This window comes from Anolis sagrei, chromosome 4 (assembly GCF_037176765.1).
Source record: "Anolis sagrei isolate rAnoSag1 chromosome 4, rAnoSag1.mat, whole genome shotgun sequence".
Classification (NCBI taxonomy): domain Eukaryota; kingdom Metazoa; phylum Chordata; class Lepidosauria; order Squamata; family Dactyloidae; genus Anolis; species Anolis sagrei.
Genome location: NC_090024.1, coordinates 170326270 through 170353888, shown reverse-complemented (window position 1 = coordinate 170353888; position 27619 = coordinate 170326270). Strand labels below are relative to the sequence as shown.

The window sequence follows — 27619 nt, the reverse complement described above, 5'->3', positions numbered from 1 at the left end:
AAAAAATACACAATAAACAATAACAATAACATACAAGCATTTAAAAACCTATGGCCGGGCCAAATGTAATAATTAAAGTTTAAAATAATGCTGGGCATGAACAAGGTAGGGTAAACTAGGATAGGGTTTTTAAAGAAAGATGAGGGTGTGCAAACAATCCTAAATCAATATTAAAGTGCATTTTAGGACATATTGCTAAGAGTTTTCCTTATTCTGGGAAGGCACACTGGAACAACCACGTTTTCAGGCTCCTCCTAAAGACTGCCAGTGTTGGGGCATGTCTGATGTCCTTGGGGAGTGAATTACAGAGTTGGGGGGCCACCACCGAGAAGGCCCTCTTCCTCATCCCCACCAATCACGCCTGCAAAGAAAGTTGGAGTGCAAGCAGGGCCTCTCCAGATGATCAAAAAGATTGTGTGGGTTCGTACACAGAAATGTGGTCACGTAGGTAGGCGGGTCCCAAACCATTCAGGGCTTATTAGGTAAGAACCTGCACCTTGAATTGGGACCGGAAAATAAATGGCAGCCAGCAGAGCTCCTTAAACAGGAGGGTTGACCACTCTCTGTAAGAAGCACCAGTTAGCAACCTGGCTGCCGCCCCCTGGACCAATTGAAATTTCTGGGCCATTTTCAAGGCCATTTTCAAGGGCAGCCCTACATAGAGTGCATTACAGTAATCCAATCTGGAGGTGACTAAGGCATGGACCACCCTGGCCAGATCTGACTTCATGAGGTTCAAGTGTAAGTTATGACTCCAGGAGGACAGCCAGACTGCGGACCTGTGACTTCAGGGGGAGTGCAACCCCATCCAGCACAGGTTGCCACCCTATACCCAGATCCGGCTTACGATTGACCAGGCGGACCTCTGTCTTGTCGGGATTGATCCTCAGCTTGTTCCTCCTCATCCAGACAGCCACAGCGGCAACATATTCCATGTTTGAAGTTTAGGAAACTTCAGCTCAAAGTTAAGAAGTTTAACATTTAAGTAACTCAATTTGAGAAGTCAAAGATTAACAAGGAAACTGAGAAGCAAGCAAGAGAATATTAGTTAAGATTTGAGATGCCATCTACAAAGAATCACCCAAAAGAGCTGCTCAATCAGGGACACCTGAGCAATCGGCAGCTCACTGTGAGGAGTTTGCTAGGTTCTTTGCAGATAAATTTGATCAGATCCATTCTAATTTAGACATCAGTGTTAATGCAGTCTCCGTAAATGTAATTGAGGCATCTGCTTGTCCTTGTTTATTGGATTCCTTTCAACTTATTCAGCCCGAGAAAGTGGACAAAATCTTGGGAGGAATGAAGGCTACCACTTGTTATCTAGACCTTTGCCCATCCTGGCTTATAAAATTGGCCGGGGGGTGGGGGGACTGGTAGAGTGGGTGAAGGTGCTGGTGAATGCCTCCTTGACTCAAGGTGTAATGGCAAGTACTTTCAAGGAGGCAGAAGTAAGACCCTTTTTGGAGAAACCAGCACTGGATCCCACTCAACTTAACAACTATAGGCCAGTATCAAATCTCCCCTTTCTAGGCAAGGTTCTAGAGAAGATGGTGGCCTCACAACTCCAAAGATTTTTTTATGAAACTGATTATCTGGATCCATCTCAGTCTGGTTTCAGGTCTGGTTAGAGATCAGAGATGGCATTAGTCACCTTGGTGGATGATCTATGAAGACAGCTAGATAGGGAGTGTGTCCCTATTAGTTCTCTTGGACCTCTCAGCAGCTTTCGATACCATCAAACTTAACTATTAACCAGGCAAACATGGTCTAACAAAGCCTGCATAAAGTAATAGTGTTCAGTCAGACGTCTAGTGGCGGTCTTTCATCATCTAATCCTCCTCCTCTTTATATGCTAATGAGCAAAAGTAAATTTTCAGTTGTTTTTTGAAGGAGGGGAGAGGGGGAATTCCAGAGGTGGGGGACAACCACAGAGGACCTGGCTGCCAATCTCTGAACCAACTGAAGCTTCCAATCTATCTTTAAAGGCAGCTCCATGTAGAGAGCATTGCACTAGTCAAGGCAGGATATGACTAAGGTGTCAACTACCATGGCCAGGTCTGGCATCTCATGGTATGGGCACAGCTGGCACACAAGTTTTAATCATGTGAAGGCACTCCTGGCCAGCACCGACACCTGGGCTTCCAGGGTCAACAATGAGTCCAGGATCACCCCCAGACTGCGAACCAGTGTCTTCAGGGGTAGTGTTTTTTGTTTTTGTTTTTAAAAAAACAAACCATTTTTTCTTTTATTTGATACATCCCAACAACCAACAAAATTTTGCCATACAGGACTTATTTCAATATATACTATTCCAAAAAATAATAGTATATATTCCAAATCCCATTTTGTATCATCTCTCCATCCCCAGGCTATTGTGGCCTGTATTGTGGCTGTCATATATTTTAAGATTTCTGTCCAATTATTGTTATCATCCTTTACATTTATGGTGAGGGGCATGAACCTGGCTTTATCCCACATTAATTCTTTCCCTATTATGTCTTCCATTACCGTCCTTATTTTACCATAATAGTTCTGAATTTTGATACAATCCCACCACATGTGGGAGTCTTCAGGGGTAGTGTGATCCCATCCAACATGGGCTGTAATCCCATACCCTGATCTGCCTTCCTACTGACCAGGAGCACCTCTGTCTTGTCTGGATTTAATTTCACACTTATTAGTCCTCATCCAGTCCATCACTGATGACAAGCACTGGTTTAGAGGCAGGACAGCATCTTTGGCATTTGGTGGAAAGGAATAATACAGTTGGATGTTGTCTGCATAGATTTGACACCAAACACCAAAACTTTGGATTATCTCTCCCAGGAGTTTAATGTAAATGTCTCAGCAAAAACTGTCTTCCTTACCCTCAAAGGCGCCACATCTGAGCAGAAAGTCCAAAATCCTAACTAATAGCTATCAATCAGGAAGAGCAAAGCTGTGAATCAGTCGTGATGCTATTTCACCATAGGAAAAAAAATCTGCCCTCAGGTAGTTGAAGTGGGGTGGGTAGGCTACATGGTAAATCTTCAGGTACTTCCTTTTGCAGAAAATGTAATGATTACTTGGGGAATAAGAACACATCATCTGTATGCAAGATTTTTTTAAGCCCTTGTGATTTATGTTCTGTTTAGTTAAAGGATAATAAAACAACACTCGCCAGGGTGCCTCTAGCTGTGCAGTCTGTCAGGAATGAATTTGCAGCCTGTGATACTTAGGAGAATAGGATGAAGAAACTCTGGTGCTTGACTTTGAAATATAACTGAACCAAACATACTATTTATAAAAATCAGTGATAGGGGAGGACTATGATTAAATAAAACAATTAATACAATAATTTACAGGATAGTTCAAAGTGTTTATAACCCATAAACCCTGAAGTTGGCTTATTAACTAGAATACCTTGAATAGTTTGAGGCTTCACATCAGCACCATGTGACTTCCATTTCCTTTAAGAGAAAGCTTTAAAGAGAATAACGATGGGGGGGGGGGGGATGCCATAGCCCTACATGGTGGTTTTTACTTAAAATACTAATTACAATTCACTACATTACACAGAAATTCCCTTACTCTGTATGACACAACTGCAAACTCTATTCTTTAATTAAGGCATCTGTTGGAATTACAAGATCAAAGATCTTCATTATAGTATTACGCGTGCTACAAGCAGCATGGTGTCTTGAATGTACAAGATGTCTAGACATGCAAACAACACATATGCAAAAAAAAGGGGGGGGGGAGATTTTTTGGATGGTTTCTAAGCATTGCTTAAAAAAGCCCAGGACACCTTAATCCTGGAATTCTTATTAGGGAAACTCTAATCTTCTGTTATTACATGTTTATGATTTTGCCACCTCCACCCCTTTAAATGTATAACCACCACAGCAAAAGGAATCCCTGTGTGTCTCCTCTCTTGAGCTGGCTGACTAACTGACTGAGACCACTGGAGCGATTTTTGATAGCCAATTCATTCTTGTTTGGTCTTTGTCACAGTTGGGGTTGCTTGTTTTTTGTTCAATCTAGTGAAGCTTGATCTGTCAAAGTCTGAAAACCCTGCCATAAATTCTATTTATTCCATGCTTTTGGAAAATATTTCTAGAACAAATACTTTCAGTTTTTAAAAATCTCCTGGCACTGGCTGGTGCCTCTCCTTTCCTTTGCAAATAGAACAAAAAGTATTGCAAGGGTTATCTTTCCACCTTGGCAACAGTTAACCAAAGCCTATACATAATCCCTTTTGGGTTCTCAACAGATTTGATCCATTGAATCAATTCAACCTAGATCACTACTGAGTTATCACGTATCACTAGAATCAATGGGTCTTTATTAGCTGGGTCTAACAGTTGTATTTAAGACCAGAGAACAGTAGCCCCTTCTTTGCAAAACATGCAGTAGCCACCTTGAGTCTCTATATTGGAAGAAAGGTAGGATAGCAATGAAGGAAATAAATAATATTACACAAAATCATCGGTTCAAACATTGTAACCTCCAAGGCCCTCATCTATGGTTGGATCTACACTGCCCTATATCCCAGGATCGGATCCCAGATTATCTGCTTTGAACTGAATGATAAGAGTCTACACTGTCAGATCATCTGAGATAAGAAAATAATCTGGGATCAATTCCTGCGGTATAGGGTAATGTAGATCCAGCCATATAAAACACTGCAATATAAAATTCAGATTATCTGCTTTGAATCAGTTTATATGACAGTGCAGACTTATATAATCAGTTCAAAGAAGATAATCTGCATTATCTGATTAGATAATCTGGATTATGTGGCAGTGTAGATCCAGCCCATGTTTGCACATCCTGGAAAGATTTTCAGGATTGTCACTATGTTGGTTTTGTGGCAGTGAAAACATTTTAAAGCCATGGCAAACCACTTTGAGTCTCCTTGTGGAAAGAAAAAGCTGGGTATAAATAAACAATATATCAATATAAATAATGATAATAGAGTCATAAATTAGTTTTTAAACATACCATTGTTTATTTTTCATGGAAATACAACTTTTATCTATGAAGATGAAACTTATACCTTGTTAAATGTGTCTTTGTTTTCACTATGTGTTATGTCATGCAAGATCATACTATGTTTGGTCTGGGACCTATTCGTTGCCTCTGCCCCCAATAGAAATCCTTTTCATTCTTTGCTATAATTTGCACTATGTTTATATTCAGATTAAGGATCTTAGGATGGGAAGCTTTCCCTGTTCAGATATTGCTCAACTAGAAATCACATCAGTCATAACTAGCATGGCGAATAGTGAGGGATGATAGAAGTAAAGATTTGACTGTATTTGCAGGGCCACATTTTGCTCACCCCTTCACAATAATGGAATAGTACCTCCAATGTTCCATTTGATCCAGTTAAGAGGTAACAGAAAATAAAGAGCCAAAACTCACTAGATAACCTCCACATTTATCACAGATTAGTGTCACTAGGCTATTTGTGTGTATGTCTGGTCCTCCCCCCCATAAACTGAGCAACAAAACTAAGGTGTCCAAAATGATACTTCTTTGAATAATCAAAAATAATGCACACATGTATGTATGCACAAAGACACAGATTTAATAAAAAACATATTGTTGAGACTTGGACATCTTGATAACTGTGAATGAGCTGATTAAAAATGAAGCAATCTGGTACCTGGGATGTTTCAAATCCTATTTGTAAACAAAGCTGGAAAGATGAATAATTATAAATGTTCCAGGAAACGAATTGCTGAGCAGACCAGCAGGCTTGATCAACACAAAGCTTCTGTGTGTGAGATAAATGCAGTTGTATACCTACAATACTCTGTATTTTTTCACATCCTGAAACACATCACATTTCCAAAATAAGTTTATTCTGGTTTAAAAGTCAGTTTATACATACAGTGCAGAGACTGTGCATTTCTGAAGTGCCCTTAAAATCTCAGGCACACTTCTAACCTTTGTGTTAGTTTATCAAAGCAATCATTAAGCTTCAGCACTTTGAGCTTGATACATATTACCTAAGCCAAAACTCTTTGGAGCTAATCATGTACAATTTAACATTATTAAAGCACTGACAGTTCTCATTCAAGCCAAGTGTGAAAGTTTTTAAATTAGTTTTCACAGTTTGATTCTCAGACAACAAATGTAAAGTAGCACTGGATTAATTTTTTCTCCCTGATGACAATCTGGAAAAGAATAGCCCAAAGGCTATTGTGGGCCATTTACTTTAACTATTACTGAAGATTCACAGTACAAACTGTGTTTCAACTGGGACCAAAACTCAAGGAGATGTGTGAAGCTTAATATTAGCCTCATTAAGCAAACCGCTGTGTGTTTTCAAAACAGCCATCTTATTTGGTCACTGGCTAGTGGTCTAGACCAGGGTTTTTCAGGCTACCAAATGTGAAGGAGTGGATTTTCTTTGGCCAGTGTGCCAGGAATTTGGTGCTGTGTTTATGCCCACTGCCCACAACTGTTTCATTTGTTCTGAAAACTTGTCAGGGACTGGTAGCCATTGGTTCAGGACCAGCATTAGTACAGTAATCACCACTATGAATAGTAGGAACTTTAAAAAAATTATAGGCTGAGCTAGACATTGTCATCAAAGAAGATTCCTCAACTCAATGTTTCCTTTCTTTGCTCCCACTTTTGGTTTAACATGTAACAAAGTATAATGCAATATCAACACTGGTTACTTTCGAGAATACAGATCCAGCTATAAACTAGAATTGATGTCAGGGTCCTATGAGAGCTCACTGATTTCATAACATGTCAGTTTCTAGGCTTCCCCACAGCTGTCCAATACCCACATTTTCTGGAGTTAATGTCTGAAATGTTTCCAACTTACATGTTCAGTAAGTGGGACAAAACTGTACCTTTCAACATTCTTGGAAACTCTGCCTTTAAGTTTCTCTGTACCACACTAGAAGGCACAAATGCAAAACCAATATGCTCAAGCAGAACGAAACTTGGGAAATTAATTACATTGAAAATCATTGTGTCAGTAAAGGTTGTTTTTAATTGTAAAGAAAGTCAGTATTATTATGAGCATTATGACGGAATAAACAGCAATGGACATGTCCTGCTAACAGGAGTGGTATTTTACCTACAAAGGATATTTATTTATTTATTTATTTCAGGTATTTCTACCCCACCCTTCTCAACCCCCTAAGAGGGACTCAGGGCGGCTTCCAACCAGCATACGTTTGATGCCTAGAATTCAACACAATAAAATACATAGTAACAATAATTATAAACAGTTAAAAATTGCATTACAATCAATATAATTTACCTTCCTTCCAATTCATGTATTAATCCAAACTGCTCAGAGAAAAAATCAAAAGGGGATTTAGAGAAAAGCAGTGAAACTGGTCAAGAGGCTAGTTTAACTCTGCTCTGATGACAGTTTATGTGCCAAGGATGTATGATGTGAAGAAAGTGGATAAAGAAAAGTATCACTATCAGTTTTGTTTCCCTCTCCTTCATAAAACACTATATCTAGTATTGAGTACCAGAAAATGGGACCATACAGCTGGATGGTGGGAATTTTAGGGCAGGGGAAAAAATGTTTGTTTGTTTGTTTTTTGCATCACACTGTACTCAATTAAACAATGCAAATTACTATCACAAAGTGGAATTCATTAGCACAATTTGGAATAGTATTTTAAAGGATTAGAAAAAAACCATGAAATAGAAAGCAATTGTTGGCTACTAGTTATGATGGCCCTATACTTCCTCCAGAATCAGTGACAGTGTGATTCTGAATACCAATCACCTGTTGTTATCTTTAGTGTCCAATAGTATCTGATTATCCACACTGGGAAACAGAGTGTTAAGACAAGATAGCTCAAGTCTATTTTTTTCCCAAAATTATTTATGATATGTACAGTCCACCATTCATAGCCATAGATTCTGTATCCAAAGATTCAACCATTTTAAAAAGCATGCCTTGATCTTGCAATTTTTAAAATAAGGGATGCCGGTTCACTACATCTTTGTAAACAGTAGGACTTGAGCCACAGATCTTGGTATCCACAGAGGATCCTGGAACCAAGCTTCAGTGGATACTAAGGACACACTATATATCTTATTTTTCTCCAAGTAGAGAATCTAAAATAGCTGAGAACATACATTAAAGTCAAATACAGCTAAAATCAAGTGAAAATGACAAGAGGCCCTGGGTTTTGAATGGGAGTGAATGTTTGTGTGTTCATATTTGAAAAAGAAATCTACATGTGACTCAGGGGGAATAAACACAGGTGACTAATGTGGGGGAAAGTGTGAGTAGGAATATTATTTTGCATACATATAAGCAAAAACATGGCCTGGATATATCATTTGAGAATGAAACTGGGAAATATACCGAAGCTTTGAATGAGTGCAGAGATGGCAGAGAAGAAATAGAATGAGTGCCATAAATACATAGATACAGATTGCTTGCTAAGGTTGCTGCTGTCCAGCCAGGCGACAGACCTACTAAAGGTCAGATAATTTGAGATCCTGCTGAACTTATTTTTACAGGCAACTAGGTGTTGGTGATAAAAATTTGTTGGTTACTGCAACTATTCCCCCAGTGCTAAAACAATCCATTTCACACAACACACATGGATCCCAGTCCAAAAATGGGCTCCATCCCAAATCCCAATACTGTATGTAAATCTGCATTAGTATATATTTATAGATTATGCATGCAGTAATAATTAGGCCCAGTGAGGTGGTTCAAGTATCTAAGAGCTATCTAATTGCAACATGATGTTATTTATTTAGCAGTAGCCACAGAGGGTGTTTCAAGGGTGCTTCTCTGCTTTTTGGACATACATCAAATTATTCATTATAATATTACTACTCTTCATTCCATTGTATTGCAAGTGTGGATGACACATATGAACAAATGCTAATAAACAGAATTGCTCTTAAATAAGACAAGTTCAAACAAAGTCCTTGCATACGAATATAGCTTACGGGTATTTCATAGTGTACTTCAAAAGCTGAGCTTAAAATGTTTGGTTTTTCCCCCAAAAAATAATAAATTTGCTACTCTTAAAACAAAATTAAAAGGCAGTAGTAGTTCTGCTTATTTTACAGGGACTAAATATGGTTCTGTTGGCTGTGGTCTCCCAATGCTAAATGTTTTCATCATCAGTTGAAGACCTACTAGTTTACCTGGATGTTTTCCTAATAGTTTTTGCTGAATGACCAAGAGAGTTGCTGTGAGTTTTCCGAGCTGTATGGTTATATTTCTGGAACATGGCCATACAGCCTGGAAAACTCACAGCAACCCAGTGATTCCGGCCATGAAAGCCTTTAACAACAGAATGACCAACTCTTTACATCAGGGGTAACTTTACAATGATAAAAGCTGCATCACTAATACAGTATGCAACTACGCTAGTGAACTGATACATTTTAAAAAGAATCAGCAGTCATTGATTTTAAATAACAATATTATGCCTTCGTTGCTCCTTCAAATAATGTGTTGCATATAACAGTGTTCCTTATAACCATAATATTTCCAAGCCCTGTGCAAAACTACTGTTTATCCCCGAAACAGCAAAATTCCTATGCTTAACTGTACACTTCAAAGTAGCTGAAGAGTTAACATCACATGATATACAGAGTTTGAAAAATAGACAATTTGCAGTCAAGATCCTGCAATGCTTAAATATCACAATCATGCTTGTGGATTTTTTAAATGTTCATCATGTCTTTCCACACAAACAGTAATCCGCTACAATTGCCAAAGTGCCCGAGAAGAAATAAAATATAATAAAAAGTAAATAATCATACCAAAAAACAGAACTATATGAAAAACCAGGCCAGGAAAATAAAGGAACCCCTTTCAAACCAACATTTAAAAGATGAGGAGAAACAAATAGAACAAACCAGCTGAAATGGCCCAAAGACCTATCTGAATTATATGGTTTGTACTTTCTGATAACACAAATTAAAATAGGAAACTACATGGACCTTCCTTGTCAGTGTGTTTCAGAGCTCAGTACTAGCCACAAAGAGGACTCCAATGAAGACACATATTCAAGCTATTTGTTGTGTCTTTCTGCCATATAAATGTCTAAATTTGCTACACGTTCTTTACAGGAATCTTCTGTATGCATAGCACACCAGAAATACCATAAAAAGTAATACCCATTTCTTCATGCACAGATTATCTTTCATTCCAGTTTGTAAATGGGACAACTTGCCTTTAAATATGTCTTCATAAAAACATCCAAGGACTAAAATTCTTCTAATGGAAATGAGTGGTCAGGCTATTTGTAATGAGATCTAGGACCTTTCACCTTAGGTCACAAATTGCAATCCCTCCAGATTAAGAGTCACTCAGATGTTGTGGCCACCAAAGAACTGTCCAATGTGTGGAATGTGTCAGCAATCTCATTTCCATTTGTAATGTGCCAGGGTCCACTTGCATCAAATTAATTCCAGGCCAAGTATTGAACTGGGAAAGGAGGCCGAGAAAAGAGGAATTAAAAGAGCAAAGTATCACAGAGCTAAAGGAGTAAAGACAAACAATGGAAACGAGATATTTATGGTGTTCAGACCCAACACAATATCTTCCACCAAGAGTATGAAAGTAATCCATTTTGCTTTTATTAATGATACAAGTAATCTGCTTGAGCCAAAGTTAACACACACACACACTACATATTATGGAGAAATTAGACCAACATTCCCAGTTAGAAACTTAAGCCCATGCACATGATCCATAGAAATAAATAGTATTGCCTCAGGGGTAGCAGCAGCACGTATACCTCCTTTCAGCAAAATGTGTACTTACATTTGTTTCTCAGAATGCCTTGGGTCAAAGGGTGTATCTACACTGTAGGACTGATGCAGTTTGACACCACTTTATTTTCATGAAGCATTAGCATTATTTGGCAGAGAATGCTAAAGAACTTGTGAAACTACAATTCCCATGACTCCATAGTATTGAGTCATGGCAGTTAATGTGTCAATCTAAATTAATCCAACAACGCAGGTGCACCTAAAGGAGAATTCTCAGAAATTTAGCTGGTGATAGGCATTTTGTCTGATACTGTTGAATTATTTAGGAATAGGAAAATAATTTCAATTGGATTCTGCTATGCTATTTATCATACTGAGTATATATACCTTCTCCAGGAATTGACATACTTGGCACACCATACTTAGCTGTATAAAGGCATTTAGGCCACTCCTGAGACTTGAGAATCCAAGATCAAGACTTAAGGATGTAAATCCCTGAGTATTTTATCTTTTTATAGAGACATGAATAATTAAAGTAGTTTTCTTCCTGCTGCAGGAGAAAAAATGCTCTTCTAATATTCAAATGCCACAAAGTGTTTTGGAGTCATTGGGATTTTTTTGCATATACAAAAGAAATCTGTTTTCTGTACAGAGAAAATGTGTCATGTGTAGGAAACAGTATTTTTTGAAATGAAATAATTCTTTCTGAATAGAAAACAAGGTCAAATATGATCCAGTTCTTAAACTAAAAGCTCAATGATAAATGAAGATCAAAAATCTTTTGACATTGTGAAATAAATAAGCAAAATATATAGATAAATTAATGAATATGTAAGGACTGTGGATATAAAAAGAAAAATGTGTTTTTACTCAAAACCATGTAATGTGTATTAGTTACCCTTTAACCATCTGTTGCATGTGTAATCAGGATGCTTAGGCAGTATTTTCATCTGCTGTCTTAAATCTTGCTTATATGTGAAGTTGGAATTTTAATCTAGTGTACAGCTGATCCATATATTATAATGTTCCTATAAAGAATGCACTTCTTTCCAAGAAGCTGACATACATTTATTTATTTTAAATACATATTTGCTATCTCTAAGCACAAAAAAGCCAGAGCTTGAATTCTGTTTCTAATCCGAAACACAGTAAAACCTATATGTTGACTCATCATTAAATAATTAATTGTTCTATGTCTCCAAGTTATTTCTGGTTTATGATAATCCTAAGGCAAACCTATGCTGGGTTTTCGTGACAAGATATAGTCAAAAGACATTTTTTCACTGCTTTCCTCTGAGGCTGAGAGAGTGTGATTTGTCTAAACCATCCAGTGGTTTCCATGGGCAAATGGCGATCTGAACCCTCTACGCCACACTGGCTTGGAGGTTTAGTCTAGTTGGGAATAAACAACATAATTCCACCCCAAATTCTTACATCTCGTGAAATAATAAAACAACAGTAATTAGTCAAACAAATAAAGTTTGGGAATGAAAGGAAACACCCAGCTGAAAGAAATATTAAAACTTCAGCTAAAAACCAAGAACAGCCCAAGAAAGCACAACAAAGAAAGTGGTAAAGAAAAAAATATGGGTTTTCAGAATTTCCCTTAGACTGTAATGCTCAAAACTGATGACAACACATTCCAGAAGCAAGAAAGGCCACTACAGAAAAAGTCACCTCTCTTGTATTTGTCAATCTAACTGCCCTCAACAGGGGGTAAAAGAGAAGAGTCTTCACTCCTGATCATAAAGTACAGAGAACATGATACATGTAAAGCCAGGCCTTATGCAAATCGTATTTGTTGGCATTACATGTCATAAAATTACACGCACATTTCATGCCATTTCCTGTATTACACTGCTGCCGAGTAGGATTTGTGTACACATTAAGTGACCACTGAATGTTGCTATGGGACAAGTAATTATATCAGATTAGATCATAGAATGGAAACAGATTTCTCTTGGATTTACAAACAACTTCCACTTTCAGTGCCTCAAGATACTTTCACTGATGCACTTTAAATTTGAGTTTGTTATTCATCATGATGAGGCATAATGCAGGAATGCTATTACATCAGTTTTTCATGTCTTATTTAACAAATTACAAGCACAAGCACTCCTGATTCCATAAAAATAAAGCTACATACACATGTGGTGAAGCAATGAAAATAAAATAGGATAAATTACACCAGAAACTTTCACACTACATTTTTCTTTGCCTCTTACATTCTACTTACAATGTGCTCCACTTCTACTAAATATGGTGGATTGTATTTTAGGTAAAAGGTAAATATGCCATTTCTAAGCATATCTTACATATGCATATACTCGAGCTTTGAGTGACAACACAAAGCTCTGACTTTTCTAAAATCAACATTGATGCTTTCCTTCTTCAAAAGGAAAGATTTAGAGGGCAGGGCTCAATTTGTTTGGTTTCATAGTGGACTTCTGCAGACTGTAGACATAGCCAAAAAAAAAATACACATGTATTTTCTGTAAAATCTTTCTCAATGCAAAAGATTCATGTACCTCAGCAGGTTCCAAAAACAAAACCAGCAATTCAGGGAAAGGGATCTTTGTGTTGGACATCTGGGATAGGGTCAGTTTTCAGACTGGGAACATATGTCACTACTGACAGCCTAACAACTAAAGCTATTTGCCCCTTAATTTTCATTCTAAAAGACACAGGATTTATGAATTCTGTACAGAGATGCGAGTAAACATTTATGTCAGTTGTTCTAGCAATGTTCAATCTGGGCAAACAACTGAACATTTCTGCGTTGCATTATTCATTTCCATGTTTAGGACAACATCAATGTTTTCTACATGACAAAATAAGAACATTTCACAGTAATAAAATCAAAGATGTGGAACTCTTACTTCCTGTCACACTTGCATAGCTTTTTACTATAAGCGATAGTGAAACAACTTGGGACAACCCATTTCTAGGATTTCACTTTACATTTTTTGAGACGTGCATTATAAAAATGAAGTCAAATCAAGATTTTTTTATTTCATACAGATGCAAAGGTTTCTTTTAATGCTTTTTCTTATTGCAGAGCAACAGTTACTTGAAAGTGAATCATACTAAACTATAAAGTATATTCATTCAAACTCTGTCAACTCAGTGCGGTAAATTCATTCATTACAATACATTATTATGGTGCAGTAGAATACTGCAATGTCTTTGAACATGACATATTTAATTTGTTTTGACTCAATATTCAGAAACTGTTTCTACTGATCTTCCATCTCAACCAAAATGTACTGGCTTTTGTCCCCAAAATATGCCATGCCATGCCATGTTGTAGCCATGCAAAAGTAAAGCCAGCAGTAAATACAGAAGGTGGCTCTGTTCTTTGAAGATAAACGACACTCAAAGGTTGGGTGGATGAAAAATCTCTACAGAGATCAAAATCAATTAACTCTATTTGTTTGGGACCTTAACAGTATTCTGAAAGTTGGATGACCTGAATATGTGTTACATGCAGTTTAAGTAAATTGTTTGCTATGTGGCTTTTGAGAGAACATTACCTTTCTGATACATTTGCCAAAAAGTACTGATTGTGATCAATGATATTCTGCACTGGTTTGCTAGTGAGGGTCAAATAGGCCATATACTTACATTCCCCACAATGCATCATTTTCTCCCCCTCTCTCTTTGTGCTGTGTCTCAAAACAGTGGCAGCAAGCGGGCATATCCAATACTGTATTACTTTCTTCTTTCATTCATGACGATGTCACACACAGGCTCTGCGATTCTGAAAAAAGAAGCATTTCCCAGGTTCTGAAGACAGAGGTACCCCAACCAATCTATCATGCTTTGTGTGCTAATGATAGATTCATGCATAAGAGACACCATAAGCAGAGCAAGGCAGCAGGCATGAAAAGGAGTGAATCAACTGTCAATGTTGCGATCTGAAGGACTGCAAGGCTGTGATTAGAATTTTCAATCAGAGTTTCCACAATTCATCATGTTACTCAGGAAGAAATGAAGGGCTTCCCACACCACTACCTCTTTAAAAAAAACACAGACATGTTTCTTCATCTTTTCTCTCTCCTGATATTAACCTAGGCACTTTTTAGGATAGTGAGAAAAATAGAGCTTTCTGGCTTGTAATGCGCAGGGGAACGGGGAAAGAAATTGAAGGAAAGTGTTACTATTTAGTTTCTGTTTGCAAGTACAAAACAGCTTGCAATAAGCTCTTTTAGCACAAGGAGGCATTTTGGCAGAAATTAAGAATGAAGAGCATTCTTCTCTTTCTTGAGCTTGCAGTCATTCTGCTACAACAGTCACATGCCTCGTGGATGCAAAGCTCTGACCTTGGGTCCCTGGATAATAGCATGGAAACTTATGGCCAAAATCTATTTACAGTCTTCTCTGAGATATTTTTAGTTAATTGCAAAGGCAAAACACTACATTACTTATTGAAACAAAACATAATTATAATACAGGACATCTGAGCAAATTTAAACAATGTTTCAGAATGCAGTAAGTTTGTACACATTATCCACAGGGACACTACTTGCAGTTTCACCCATGCACATATGACAAAATATGTCTTTTCTATGAATTTTCTTGATCTAGACCATTTGCCTACAGCTATAGTTCAAAAGATTGGGTAACCCACTTATCTCTCAGTCACACTGGCTTACCTTCTCTGAAATGGGTGTTTTATAATTTGCTTTACACCCACTACAAGACGCGTTTTTGTGAAGAGGCATGCTTCCATGGCACGCATTTTATGATGATATAATTTTTTCTGAATTTAAATAGACTTTTTTTGTAACAGGGCTTAAAACATTTAGGGATTACTCTTTCTCCACTTCAAGTCTCCAGGGATAAACAACTAATAGGAACCTCCACTTCATTATTTATTTAGAATGCAAACAAAAGTCATTCCACTCAAGTGAATCAAGAAAAATAATGTCCTCTAAATATGTTTGCCATTAGAATTCTTAGTTCTCAATAACCAAAAAGTCCATTTTCACATTTGCAATGCACAAATTCAGTTAGGATGACAAGAGAAAATTAAAGGTCTGGTGAACAATTAAGGCTTTTCTCTATAATTAACTATGCTTAATGGTAAATCAATTAAACAATTAAAAGTATTTTTTCCAGTAGTTCAATATGAGAGAGATACTTTGATGATACAACTTCAACATGAGAAACATAGTTTCATGATATTTTTGACTAAAGCAAGCAAAGTGTTTATGTTTTGGAATACAGCAAGCAATTCCCTCTGAAGAGAAACCAACGGTGATTGTAAGCAATGGTGTTAATGACACAGAACCCTTTTCACAGAAAATAAATTTGATTAAAATCCATTTTCAACCTTATGAAAGAATGAATCATCCTGATTAATAATTAAATATTTTGAGCTGTAACAGATTGTTAAGGACTACACAAGATCTAATTTAAAGATATTGTGTCATAATTACAACTTGCCACTAACTAGCAAAATATATTAAACAGTAGTATAAAAGAGCATATTCCTTAGAAATGGCAAATGCAGTTATGTGCTCAGATGGCCATTTGTGTAACTTATGAATTTAGAAACAAATAGATTTCACAGAAAACACGAACATGGAATCTACTTAAGTACTAAGACAAATTTCATGTATCTCACAATGTTTCACCTTGGTGACATACATTACAATTTTTATGATCTCATGAATACCTGCTCTTTCTAGGACTTCATCCCACGAGTGAGGGAAAGGCGAAGGGAACCACCTTACTTCGTTTGCTATGATCATACTCTGTCTTCTGGGATGGCCAACCATCCTATGCCCTTCCTCATCTTTCTCCTGACTTAAGCCATTTGGACCTGGGTAGCACCTGACTCCTAAAAATACATTCTGAATTCTGTGCTTCAGACACAGAGTCCTACAGAGTTCCATCAGAACTGCTCTTATGTTATGTGATGGCCTCAGTGGAACTCCATTTCTGTAGGGCATGGAAATGGAGCCCAGAATGTGTAGAATGGGCTCCCTAGTAAGATACAACTTGGAGAAAATGTACTGCTGCACTTTCCTGTACTCCTGTAAAAATGTATTGCACTCATTGAATCTGCACTTCAGCTATGTTTCTTTCAGCCATATTGTTTTTATATTGCTTTCAATTGTGTTATTTGTTTTATCAGATGTTTTAATTGGTTAAAGTGTTTTACATGTGTGTTCTAATTGTAATTTTGGGCGTGTCCCTTGTAAGCCGCCCCGAATCCCCTAGGAGAGATGGTTGGTGGGGTATAAAAATAAAATTATTATTATTATTATTATTATTATTATTATTACTATTTATTAGGTGTAAACAACAGCCCTCTGATCAGCAAGGAAGATGATCCAATATGTTTCTATGGCAGAAAGTTACATGATTGCAGAATAACGGCTGGACATAAATTCAGGTTCAATTTTTGCCAGAAAAGCAAAATTCTAACAGTATTTAATTTTCATCAATTTCCCAAAAGCTCCATTTTGCCTGGGACTGGTCTTTTATTATTTGTTAACTCTGTTATTATGGGGCTTGGTCCCAACTGTAAGCTGCCCCTTCAGGGAGATTGTGGTGGGGTATAAGAATAAAGTTGTTGTTGTTGTAACTGTTGTTTTAGGCACAGTAAGAGCTTCTCTGTTAACCTGAACAAGATATGACTCCACCAACTACTTAGCTATTGTGGGAAGTTATGAAATCATAGGTGCCCAATCAATCTTAATTCAAGGATACCTTAGGTAGTGCCTAATAAATGAGCTACTGAATGCTTCAAATATTAAAAGTACTTTTCAAGCAATTTTGTAAATCTTAGTAGACATATGCATGCCATTATTTTGTGAATGTTGTAATATTTACTCATTGTTTTTTCTCCCTTTCTATTTGAGTTGGAGGGGAGATTTCCCCTCCCCCCCCCAATTTCCTTGGTGATGTGGGTGCCTTGGAGACAGCCAGGACCTCTCCAGAGCTCTCCAGCCAGCTGCCATGGTGATGGGGTCAACAGATCAGGTAAGGGTGACCATCCAGCAGGGTCTAACTGGTTTCAACTTGACTGCATGGTCTAGATTCGCTCTTGTCAGTGCTATTAGTTGTTAGCAGAACAGCTGAACAATTCTGAACAGTTTTATTGATGTGATGTTTTGATTGATGTTTTAATTGTTTAATTGCTGTTACTCATGCTTTATTTTATTGTTTACTAGCTGTGCCCTGCCACACATTGCTGTGGCCTATAGTCAGAGTTTTGAAGTCTCTGCCTGGCCTCACTTCCTCCTTTCTTCTCTCTTCCTTCTCTTGCTCTCTTTCCCCCTTTCTCTCTAACACACTCCTTCCTTTCCCCCCTCTCTCTCTCTCTCTCTCGCATCCCTCCTTCCTCCCCCTTCTTTATGCTTGTGTGTAAACTTGAGTATTTTCTGTTGGTCATGGGGGTCCTGTGTGGGGAGTTTGCCCCAATTCTGTCGTTGGTGGGGTTCAGGATGCTCTTTGAGTGTAGGTGAACTGTGAATCCCAGTGACTACAACTCCCAAATGTCAAGGTCTATTTTCCCCAAACTCCATCTGTGTTCATATTTGGGCATATTGAATATTTGTGCCAAGTTTGGTCTGGATCCATCATTGTTTGAGTCCACAGTGCTGTCTGGATGTAGGTGAACTACAACTCCCAAACTCAAGGTCAATGCCCTCCAAGCCTTTCCAGTATTTTCTGTTGGTCATGGGAGTTCTGTATGTCCTGGTTGGTACAATTCCATCATTAGTGGAGTCCAGAATGCTCTTTGATTGTAGGTGAACTATAAATCCCAGGAACTACATCTCCCAAATGACAAAATCATAATTGTTTGAGTGATGGTCACTCCTTCTGTTGTGAGATGTTGTGTTGTGTTGTGTTGTGGAGCCTCCCCCTCCTCTCCCCCCCCACCTTTCCCTTCCCTTTCCTTCCCTTCCCAGCACTCGCCTCTTTTGCTGCTCTTCCGTCGTCCCTCCCTCTGGCCAGAGTTGTCCAAAAAGGCAAGAAGGAAGGGGGGTGGAGGGAGGGAAGACGGAAGAGCCGAGAAGGAAGAGCGGCGGTGGAAGCAGCGTTCCTTGTGTTTCGCCTCAGTAGCTTTCCAAGCGCGGTCCCACAGGCAGCGCCTCGGAGCGCTCCTCCCGTCGGCTGGGGCTTTTTTTCCTGCCGAGGGAAGGCTGCGGCACTCGGCGTCGGCGCTGCTGCTTCCTGACGGGGAGCATGGGCAAAGGGCTCCACGTAAGCTAACGTAGGCTCTCCGGCTTTGCAAGGTGAGGGAGGATGGGGGCGGGGCTTCATGGAGGGAGTGTTGGCCGGCAGGCCATGTGCGCGCGCGGGGGAACTGGCGGCTGGGCGCCATTGCACATGCTCAGTTGTTTTGTCGTTTTGTGAGTGTGTTGCGTTGTTTTTCATTTTGATTCAGTTTGTTTGTACCTAGTGGGTTGAGGTAGGTGCATGGGAATTTTGGTTAATTTCCGTTGGGGGGGGGGGTTGAGTTTTGCTTCTCCGTTCGACACCACTTCAGATTTATATATATAGATGTTGATGCCGGCATCAAATTGTGCCTCTGTAAGCCGCCCTGAGTCATCCCCCCCCCCCCCCGGTTGAGAAGGGAGAGGTAGAAATACCTGAAATAATAAATAAATAATAATAATTGTGCAGAATTCAGGGCCATTTCAGAGGATTTCTGATCTAGTCCAGTCCCAGATTTTGGTGTGCAGGTAGAGATAATCCCTAGGTTACTTGTGACAGGTGTAGAGCTTCAGTCATTCAATGATGCTTGCTAACTAGATAATGAACTGACACTTCGTGAGAGTGAAGAAGAGAAGATGAGATAACTCAACTGAGATATATATATATATATATATATATATATATATATATATATATAACTGATACAAAGATCCTGTATAAATAGTTGGAGGACACACGGAAGAATTACACAGTTCACTTAATGTAGACCTTCCCCTTCCCACTTCTATATTCAAGTCTTTCTGTCATTCAAGGTGGCATGTATCCCAAATACTCACTTTTATGATTTGTTGCACTTATGAACAGGTTGAATTGCCATATTTGCATGTGCATGGGCTCTAGTTTTCCAATATAAAGCAGTTGATAGGCAAGATGGACTATGAGTTTTCCTCTTCTTCCCTGAAACAACCTGTAAGCTCTAAAAATTGCATTTGTCTGTTAACTGATTTTGTATGTTTCTTTGAGAAATAGCACATATAAAAAGCAAGGAATCTAAATTATGTTCCTTAATTAGCTGCAATGTTGGAAAGGCAATATTAATCCCTGCATTAATGTGATATTATGCAAACAATTTATGAAGAAGTTGAAAAAGAAGCTATCTACTAGCAAATCATTGCAAATGGACAAAACCTTCAAAATGGACCAACTCTTACATCTAATGCATTGCAAGCATGTTTGGTAAAATCCGAACATGGCTTTTTGGGCAGTACTATAGGGTACAACATACTGCAGTGCATGGACTGCATCTTCGGATTCTTGAACAGCTATGCTTGAGGTCAGCTGACACGTTCAGGCTTCATCAGCTGCTAAAACCTTGTAGATAGATCTGTTTAGACATATTAGAGACCAGTGCTAATAATATTTCAACCTGATTTACTCCTGTAAATCTCATATCTAATCTCTGTGTTAGCAAGCAAACAAATGTTAAAAAATAGCCTATAAATAGAATATCTCTTTCTGTTCCCTAGAAAATATCATTCACAGGAAAACCATTCTATGATACACAAATCCTCTCCTTTCAAATAATCCTTTAGTTTAATCTTCCAGGGACCTATTTCGATCTTTCCCATTGCAGGCAATATCCCTCAGCATTTGCTAACTGTTCCAGACCTTTTGAGCAATAGGTCAGCTGAAATTCTGTCAGCTAGCAAGCAAAACATGTATGGATAACTACAAAGGGGGCTGCATATTAACATATTTAACCCAGATCAACAGCTGACTTGGCGAGGTCGGTTTTTGACTGCTCAGCCATGGGCACTGATATTAGTTTAATGAACTATCTCAACCCGTTTGCAAAGGTGAAAAAGGCACCATATATTGTTGGCCACAAATTCCTATTGTGGGGATGGGGTTGCAGAGAGATTTTTAAAAATTGTCCGATGAACCTATCCCATCCAACAGATTTTTTTAAAAGATAGACCCTTAAACAATATGCTGTTTAGATGAAATCATTTCTGATTTGTGAGCACCATAAAGCAAACCTATTTCTTGGGAAGATTTTATTCAGTAGTAATTTGCCATTGACTTGCAAGTAAAAAGAAAGAAAACCATGTAAAATCTTTTCCCTGCCCAGTTTCCCAACATTTTACTTGTAGTATACCATAGCAAAAATAGTTGTTCAGACACAATCTCAAACTTGATCTACACTGCCATATAACCCAGATTCTGAATCCAGATTATCTGCTTTCAACTGGATTATATGGCAGTGTAAACTCATATAATTCAGTTCAGAGCAGATAATCTGGCTTCAGAAACTGGACTATATGGCAATGTAGATCCAGCTTCATATTATAGCATCTATTCTGGAACTGAAAGAATTTCTCCCTACCTCTGAGGCACTATCTACACTGTATTGTCGAAAGCTTTCATGGCCGGAATCACTGGGTTGTTGTAGGTTTTTCCGGGCTATATGGCCATGTTCTGGAGGCAATTTTTCTCCTGACGTTTTGCCTGCATCTATGGCAAGCATCCTCAGAGGTAGTGAGGTCTGTAGGAAAAATGGGTTTATATATCTGTGGAATGACCAGGGTGAGACAAAGGACTTTTGTCTGCTGGGGCTAGCTGTGAATGTTTCACATTCACAAGGGAACCACTGACCGCATAGGGAAACTGATGAGGAAACACAACATACAAACCACTTACAGACCCACCAAGAAAATCCAACAAATGCTACATTCAGCAAAAGACAAGAGGGATCCTCTCACCTCTGCAGGAGTCTACTGTGTACCATGCAGCTGTGGACAAGTCTACATAGGAACCACCAAACGCAGCAGCGCCCAGACACTCATCAAGGAACATGAAAGGCACTGCAAACTACTCCAACCAGAGAAATCAGCCATAGCAGAGCACCTGATGAACCAACCTGGACACAGCATATTATTTGAGAACACAGAAGTGCTGGACCACTCTCACAACCACCATGTCAGACTACACAGAGAAGCCATTGAAATCCACAAACATGTGGACAATTTCAACAGAAAGGAAGAAACCATGAAAATGAACAAATCTCAAAAATTACAACAGCAAAACAACAGAGGGGAAACAAACAGGCACATAAAATCACTCTCAACAAAAGATTCCCCCCAGGCACTTCCAAGCCATTGAATGCTAATCAAGGTGATCAGCTGAAACATTCACAGCTAGCCCCAGCAGACAAAGGTCCTTTGTCTCACCCTGGTCATTCCACAGATATATAAACCCATTTTTCCTACTTCCAACAGACCTCACTACCTCTGAGGATGCTTGCCATAGATGCAGGCGAAACGTCAGGAGAAAAATTGCCTCCAGAACATAGCCATATAGCCCGGAAAAACCTACAACAACCCACTATCTACACTGCCATAATATCAAATTTCTGAATCCAGATTATCTGTTTTGAGCTGGATTACATGGCAGTGTAGACTCCAATAATCCAGTTCAAAACAGATAATCTGGATTTAGAAACTTTAATATATGACAGTGTAGATCCAGGCCCAGACAACCCAAAGTATACAGAGGAAGGACTAGTATCAGATCTTCTCATGGGAAAGGGGAAGCATGGGGGAAGCATGGGAGAGCACTTCTGGCAGCTAATGTGCTTTTCTGATTTAAGATACTAAAAAAAGTCAAGGAAACCCAAGGGAGCAGGGAAGACACCTCCCCAGGACCAATTCAAAGAGATCATATCAAATCTATACTGGTAAAATTTATTTGTTTATGTGGTACGTTTTCAGCCTGACATAATTTTCAGGACAGTTTTGATTTACATGGACAACTCTCCTAAAATTTGAAGGATATTTTAATGATATTTGGGTTTGAAGTATTTATGGTTTATTTTAAATGACAGCAACTTATAATAAATTACTATAATAAAGTTATATCATATTTATGATCTATTTAAGCATGGTAATAGGTAATAAAATCCACATTAATAAATTATAATTATTAATAACCATTGCTTTGCTGAGAAAAAATCCCCCAGCTGAAGTCAGAACTTGTTTTGTTAAAAAATCCCACAAGCTAATGCTGTGTGAATTAAAATTACATAGTTTAATGAAAATACATATGCAATATTTAGTGTTGGCCACTGATTTTATTGCTTGTTGTAATGTTCTGTTTGTCTTTTAACTGGATTTCAGAGGGAGAATGCAATCAGCAAACAAACATGGTACTGAGGACTTCTTACCTGGCTATTTTCCTTAGTAGAAAATTTATTTTCCATGTCAAGGTGTAACTGTGCTCTGTGTCCCTCACTCTTTTGTAGCCCCAAGCCCACACTATAAGCCCTTCATTTATCTCTCTTAAAAATATTTTTATTGAGATAAATATTTTCCAAAAGAAAGATAAAAGTGTGTGTGTGTGTGGGGGGGGGGGGGGGGGGAGGATAATAGGAAAATGGGAAGAAACAAAGGGGGGGGGGTGTACTTCCATTCATTTATCTCTCTTATGCCTCCTCTCTCCCTCCCTCACCCCAAAATATTCCCAAAAGATGAAAAAATCCGCCAAATCGCAGAATCTCCGAATCTGAAAATCACAGAACACAATTCGGAAGGGCCAAAAGTCATAATCCCTGCCATGCAGGAATATGCAGCTAAAGCACTCCTGGAAATAGTCCTTCCAATCTCTGTTTAAGATCTTCATAGAGGAGGAGTCCATCATTCTTAAACAAAAATATTCCACTAGGAAATAGCTCTTAGATCAAACAATATCTTCCTGCTGTTTAAGTGTAATCTTCCAATATTAAGAGATGCCTTCTCTTCTTTGAACTAAACATATACAGCTCTCTAAATTGTTCACCATAAGGCTTGGTTTATAGACCTTTCATCAACTCAGTTCCTCTTCTCTGAACACATTTCTGGTTGTCCATGTTTTCTTGAACTGTGATCTTCAGAACTGGACTCATTATTCCAGGTGAAGTCTGATGAAATCAGAATAGAGTGGCACCATTACAAACAATGATTTGGACATTACATTCCTGTGGATGTAGTCTGGAGTCGCATTAACTTTTTTAGTTACCATATCAGGCTGTTGATTTATGTTTTACATGCAGCTCAGTGAGACACCTGGATCTTCTCTCATAAACAACCATCAAGACAGGATGAAAAGGAACCATTGGTCAGCACTGTCTGCATTTGGCCAGACAACCAATTCTGAATCCACCTAACAGCAGCAATGCCTAGCCTAATTAACATTGCAGAGAGTCAATTATTCTTAGAGGTTCCAGGATAGATTGACTACCAAAGTAACTCTTCTTACACACACACAGTGTTAGGTGGATCAGAAGCCTGGAATTTTTGTATACACAGACACCATGAAACCAGATACTGGGACTAGAAATGATTACCCAGTTCAGTCTAGTTAGCCCTTGGTGGTGCAGTGAGTTAAACCCTTATTCAGGCAGGACTGAAGATTGATAGGACACAGGTTCGAATCCGGGGAGAGCACTGATGAGCTCCCTCTGTCAGCTCCAGCTCCCAATGTGGGGACATGAGAAAATCCTTCCACAAGGATGGTAAAACATCAAAAAACATCCAGGCATCCTCTGGGTAATGTCCTTGCAGAAGGCCAATTCTCCCACACCAGAAGCGACTTGCAGTTTCTCAAGTCGCTCCTGACACACACAGTCTAGTTTTCAGGGGCAATGCATCGTGCCTGATGAGGCGTAAGAACAAAATCAGCCTCACCCAAATTACTTATCCCTGCTTCCTGGTTGAGTACATCAGTCCTAAATATTGTTATGGCTTCTCAGCTGAATACAATTTTGAGCTCTTGTAAGATACAAATGTCCTAAAACAGATGGTAGCTAGTCTATCACTTGAGTAACAGATGCAAAATGTGAAGGCTTTTATTTATTATTGTGCTGTTGAAAATATTGTCCACAACACTGTTCATAAGGCAGAAAATATTTTGAATGCATACACCTTTCCCAGCAGACTGATATAGTTTCTAGCCTATTAATGGACAGAAAATGTTTGCTTGATGCATATTTGCTTATCAGTCTGGGAAGAAATCTAATGGCAGACACACTTAATCATTTGGATTTATTCAAGTGTTGACTTATCACACAACTGATTGGGTCTGCTAAATAGATGAACCAGTGACTGGATTTAAGCCCAAGTGTTCAGATGTTTTAAAATGTTTTTAAAAGGTATATAAAATAATATTCAAATATGTATCAAGCATATAAAACCAATGAGTCTGATGATGCTGGGCAGCAGTTAAAAGAGTGTATGACAATTTTTATCCTTTTTTAAAAGGCAATCCAAAAAGCCTAGAAAGTGAGTGTCTTTTTTTAAACAGTTTTCACCTCAGTGAGGTTCTGCAAGGGATGTCCAATAATTTTATTCAGTAAATACAGTATTTTAAAGCAAAGCCACTTATTGTACATTTCAGACTAAAGTATGTATCAAATCAGTTATCACTTGATGAATTGACTTTTCAGAATTTAATAATATGGTTCAAAACTTCAAAAATAAAATGCATTTAAAATGTATATTTGAGGACTTAATAAACAGTATTTTAGGATAATAGAGACAGTTTTAGGATAACATACATGTGGAGTTTTTTTAAAGGCAATGCTCATGCATTTCCTTTTTTAGAAATGCAGACTGATGTAGAAATCAGACAGAACAGGTTTTTAAATTAACACATATGAAGCTGACATGGGCAGAAATTAACTACTTTTTTCATTACAATACACTCCTTCTCAGTGGAGGTTACTGGTGTGCACTATGTTTTTTTAAAACCCTTCAGCTATGGAGTTGTCATTAACCGCCATCAGCTTGTGTTTGACTTACAGCAACCATATGAATGAGAGACCTCAAAGTCGCATTGTCATTGACAGCCCTGCTCAGGTCTTGCAGACTCAAATCAGTAGCTTCCTTGATTGAGTCTATCCATCTGTAATGGAATGTTTTCCTATCACCTTCAGCCTTGCCAAGCATTGTTGTTATTTTTTTTTAGTGAATTGTGTTTTCTCATTATACGTCCTAAGTTTGAAGGCCTCTAGTATTGAAAGCATGCATCAATAAGCCAGAGACAATGAAAATCAACATTATAAAGCCTTATGCAGAGAGTAAATATTCATATGTGCCAACAACCACAGAGGAATAGGCAGAAATGCAGTCATATTCTATGAAAGGTAATACTTTCCATTCAGGAGCACAGTGAATTCTTCAGGATCCTTTTCAAATACAAATGACCTTTGCTTTCATTCAGGGCAAAACAGTTGATCACACAGCTGACCATGGAGTCATTTTTCTCTTTTCTTGCTCTTGCCAGGCAGTTTACAACACCCATGTACACATTTGGCAAGTGAGTTGAAAGGTCCCCAGCAACCCACAGGTGATTAATCAGAGTTAGCAATGTTGTTGTTGTTATGTGCCTTCAAGTTGGTTTAGACATATGGGGATCCTCCGAACGACAGTCTAAAGATTATTTCATCCCCTTCCAGTCAGTGGTACAAAGCAACATAAAGGAATAACAATAACACTATTCTCTGCTGAAAATTAGCATTACAAAGATAATAAATAATGTTGCTTAGAATGTTTTGGGGAATATCCTGTATATGTAAATATGCTTATGTAGGGGGAGAGGCGTAACCATCAAAACTGCTTTGGAGAAAGAGATTAGTGCTTTGCATACTCTATCTTCCATAAGAAATCAATAGTGTCACTCCAAATGATCACCTGCAGTGTATAAAAACAAGATGTTTTAGACTGTTTTTACTATCCATGATTATTGTGATGTACAGCCATGACCTTTCTGGATAATATCTTGACTGTTCCCTGCAGTTTCCCTGGAAGAAAACAATCTAATCTATTTCCCCTCAGGACAATTTTTAAACAAATAACTCACTTTGCTCATTGATTAGAATATTTCACTAGCTATCGGGTTTGTTCCCACCTTTTCTCTCAAAAGAGCCTTCCCAACCTCAGTGTCATCAGGCCAATTGTTTAGTTTTAATGACATATAACATCCAACATTTTATATCACTGCAAGCCAGCATGGTGTAGTGATCTGAACATTGAACTACAACGCTAGTGATCAAGGTTTGAATTCCCACTCAGCCATGGAAATCCACTGGGTGAACTTGGGCAAAGATGAAGACAAGGACAATCTCCTTCTGAAAAAAAATCTTGCCAAGAATATCCAGTGATAGGACTTAAGGTTGCAGTAAGAAGGAAATGTCCTAGAGCACAAACAAACAACAACTTTCAGAGTGATAAACCTAAATAAACTACCATTCAAAAACAGTATGTAAAAAGACACAAAATTACTGATTTAACTTTTGTATTTTTACCATTCCCCCACCCCCAAAAGAAGATAATTAATCTAAAAGTTTACAACCAACTACAAACAAGAGTCGGTGTGACATAGTGGTTTGAGAGGTTAGGATTAAGAAACCAGGGTTCAGCTATAAAATATTAGATCACAAATTTATTGCATAAAATTTGAGAAAATAAAATGAAATACAGTCAGTCCACAAGTTACAAACAAGATAGGTTCTGTAGGTGTATGTATGGTGGAATAGGTACATTTTTAAAGTGTAACTCCAGCCACTCACACATATGTGTGTGTGTAGCTTTGGATAAAATAGGGGTTAACACCTCTGTGGTGTTTGTTTTGCTGTCTGCGCCCCTGATCAGAAGATTTCTCTTCACTCTCTGTGCTTGTGATAATAGAATTT

At 38.3% G+C, this 27619-nt stretch overlaps 1 protein-coding gene across 10 annotated transcripts in view; it reads right to left on the bottom strand.

Annotated features, from left to right (window-relative positions):
• DAB1 (DAB adaptor protein 1) overlaps positions 1-27619 on the bottom strand; it is a 787489-nt gene that overhangs the window by 201798 nt on the left and 558072 nt on the right. For 8 of the 10 annotated variants that reach the window (XM_060773589.2, XM_067467867.1, XM_060773591.2 and 5 more), the window contains one exon: positions 14344-14479. The exons of the other annotated variants lie outside the window; for them this stretch is intronic. The gene's annotated coding sequence lies outside the window, so the exon portion shown is untranslated. The remainder of the gene's footprint in view (positions 1-14343; positions 14480-27619) is intronic. 10 annotated transcript variants of the gene reach the window in all.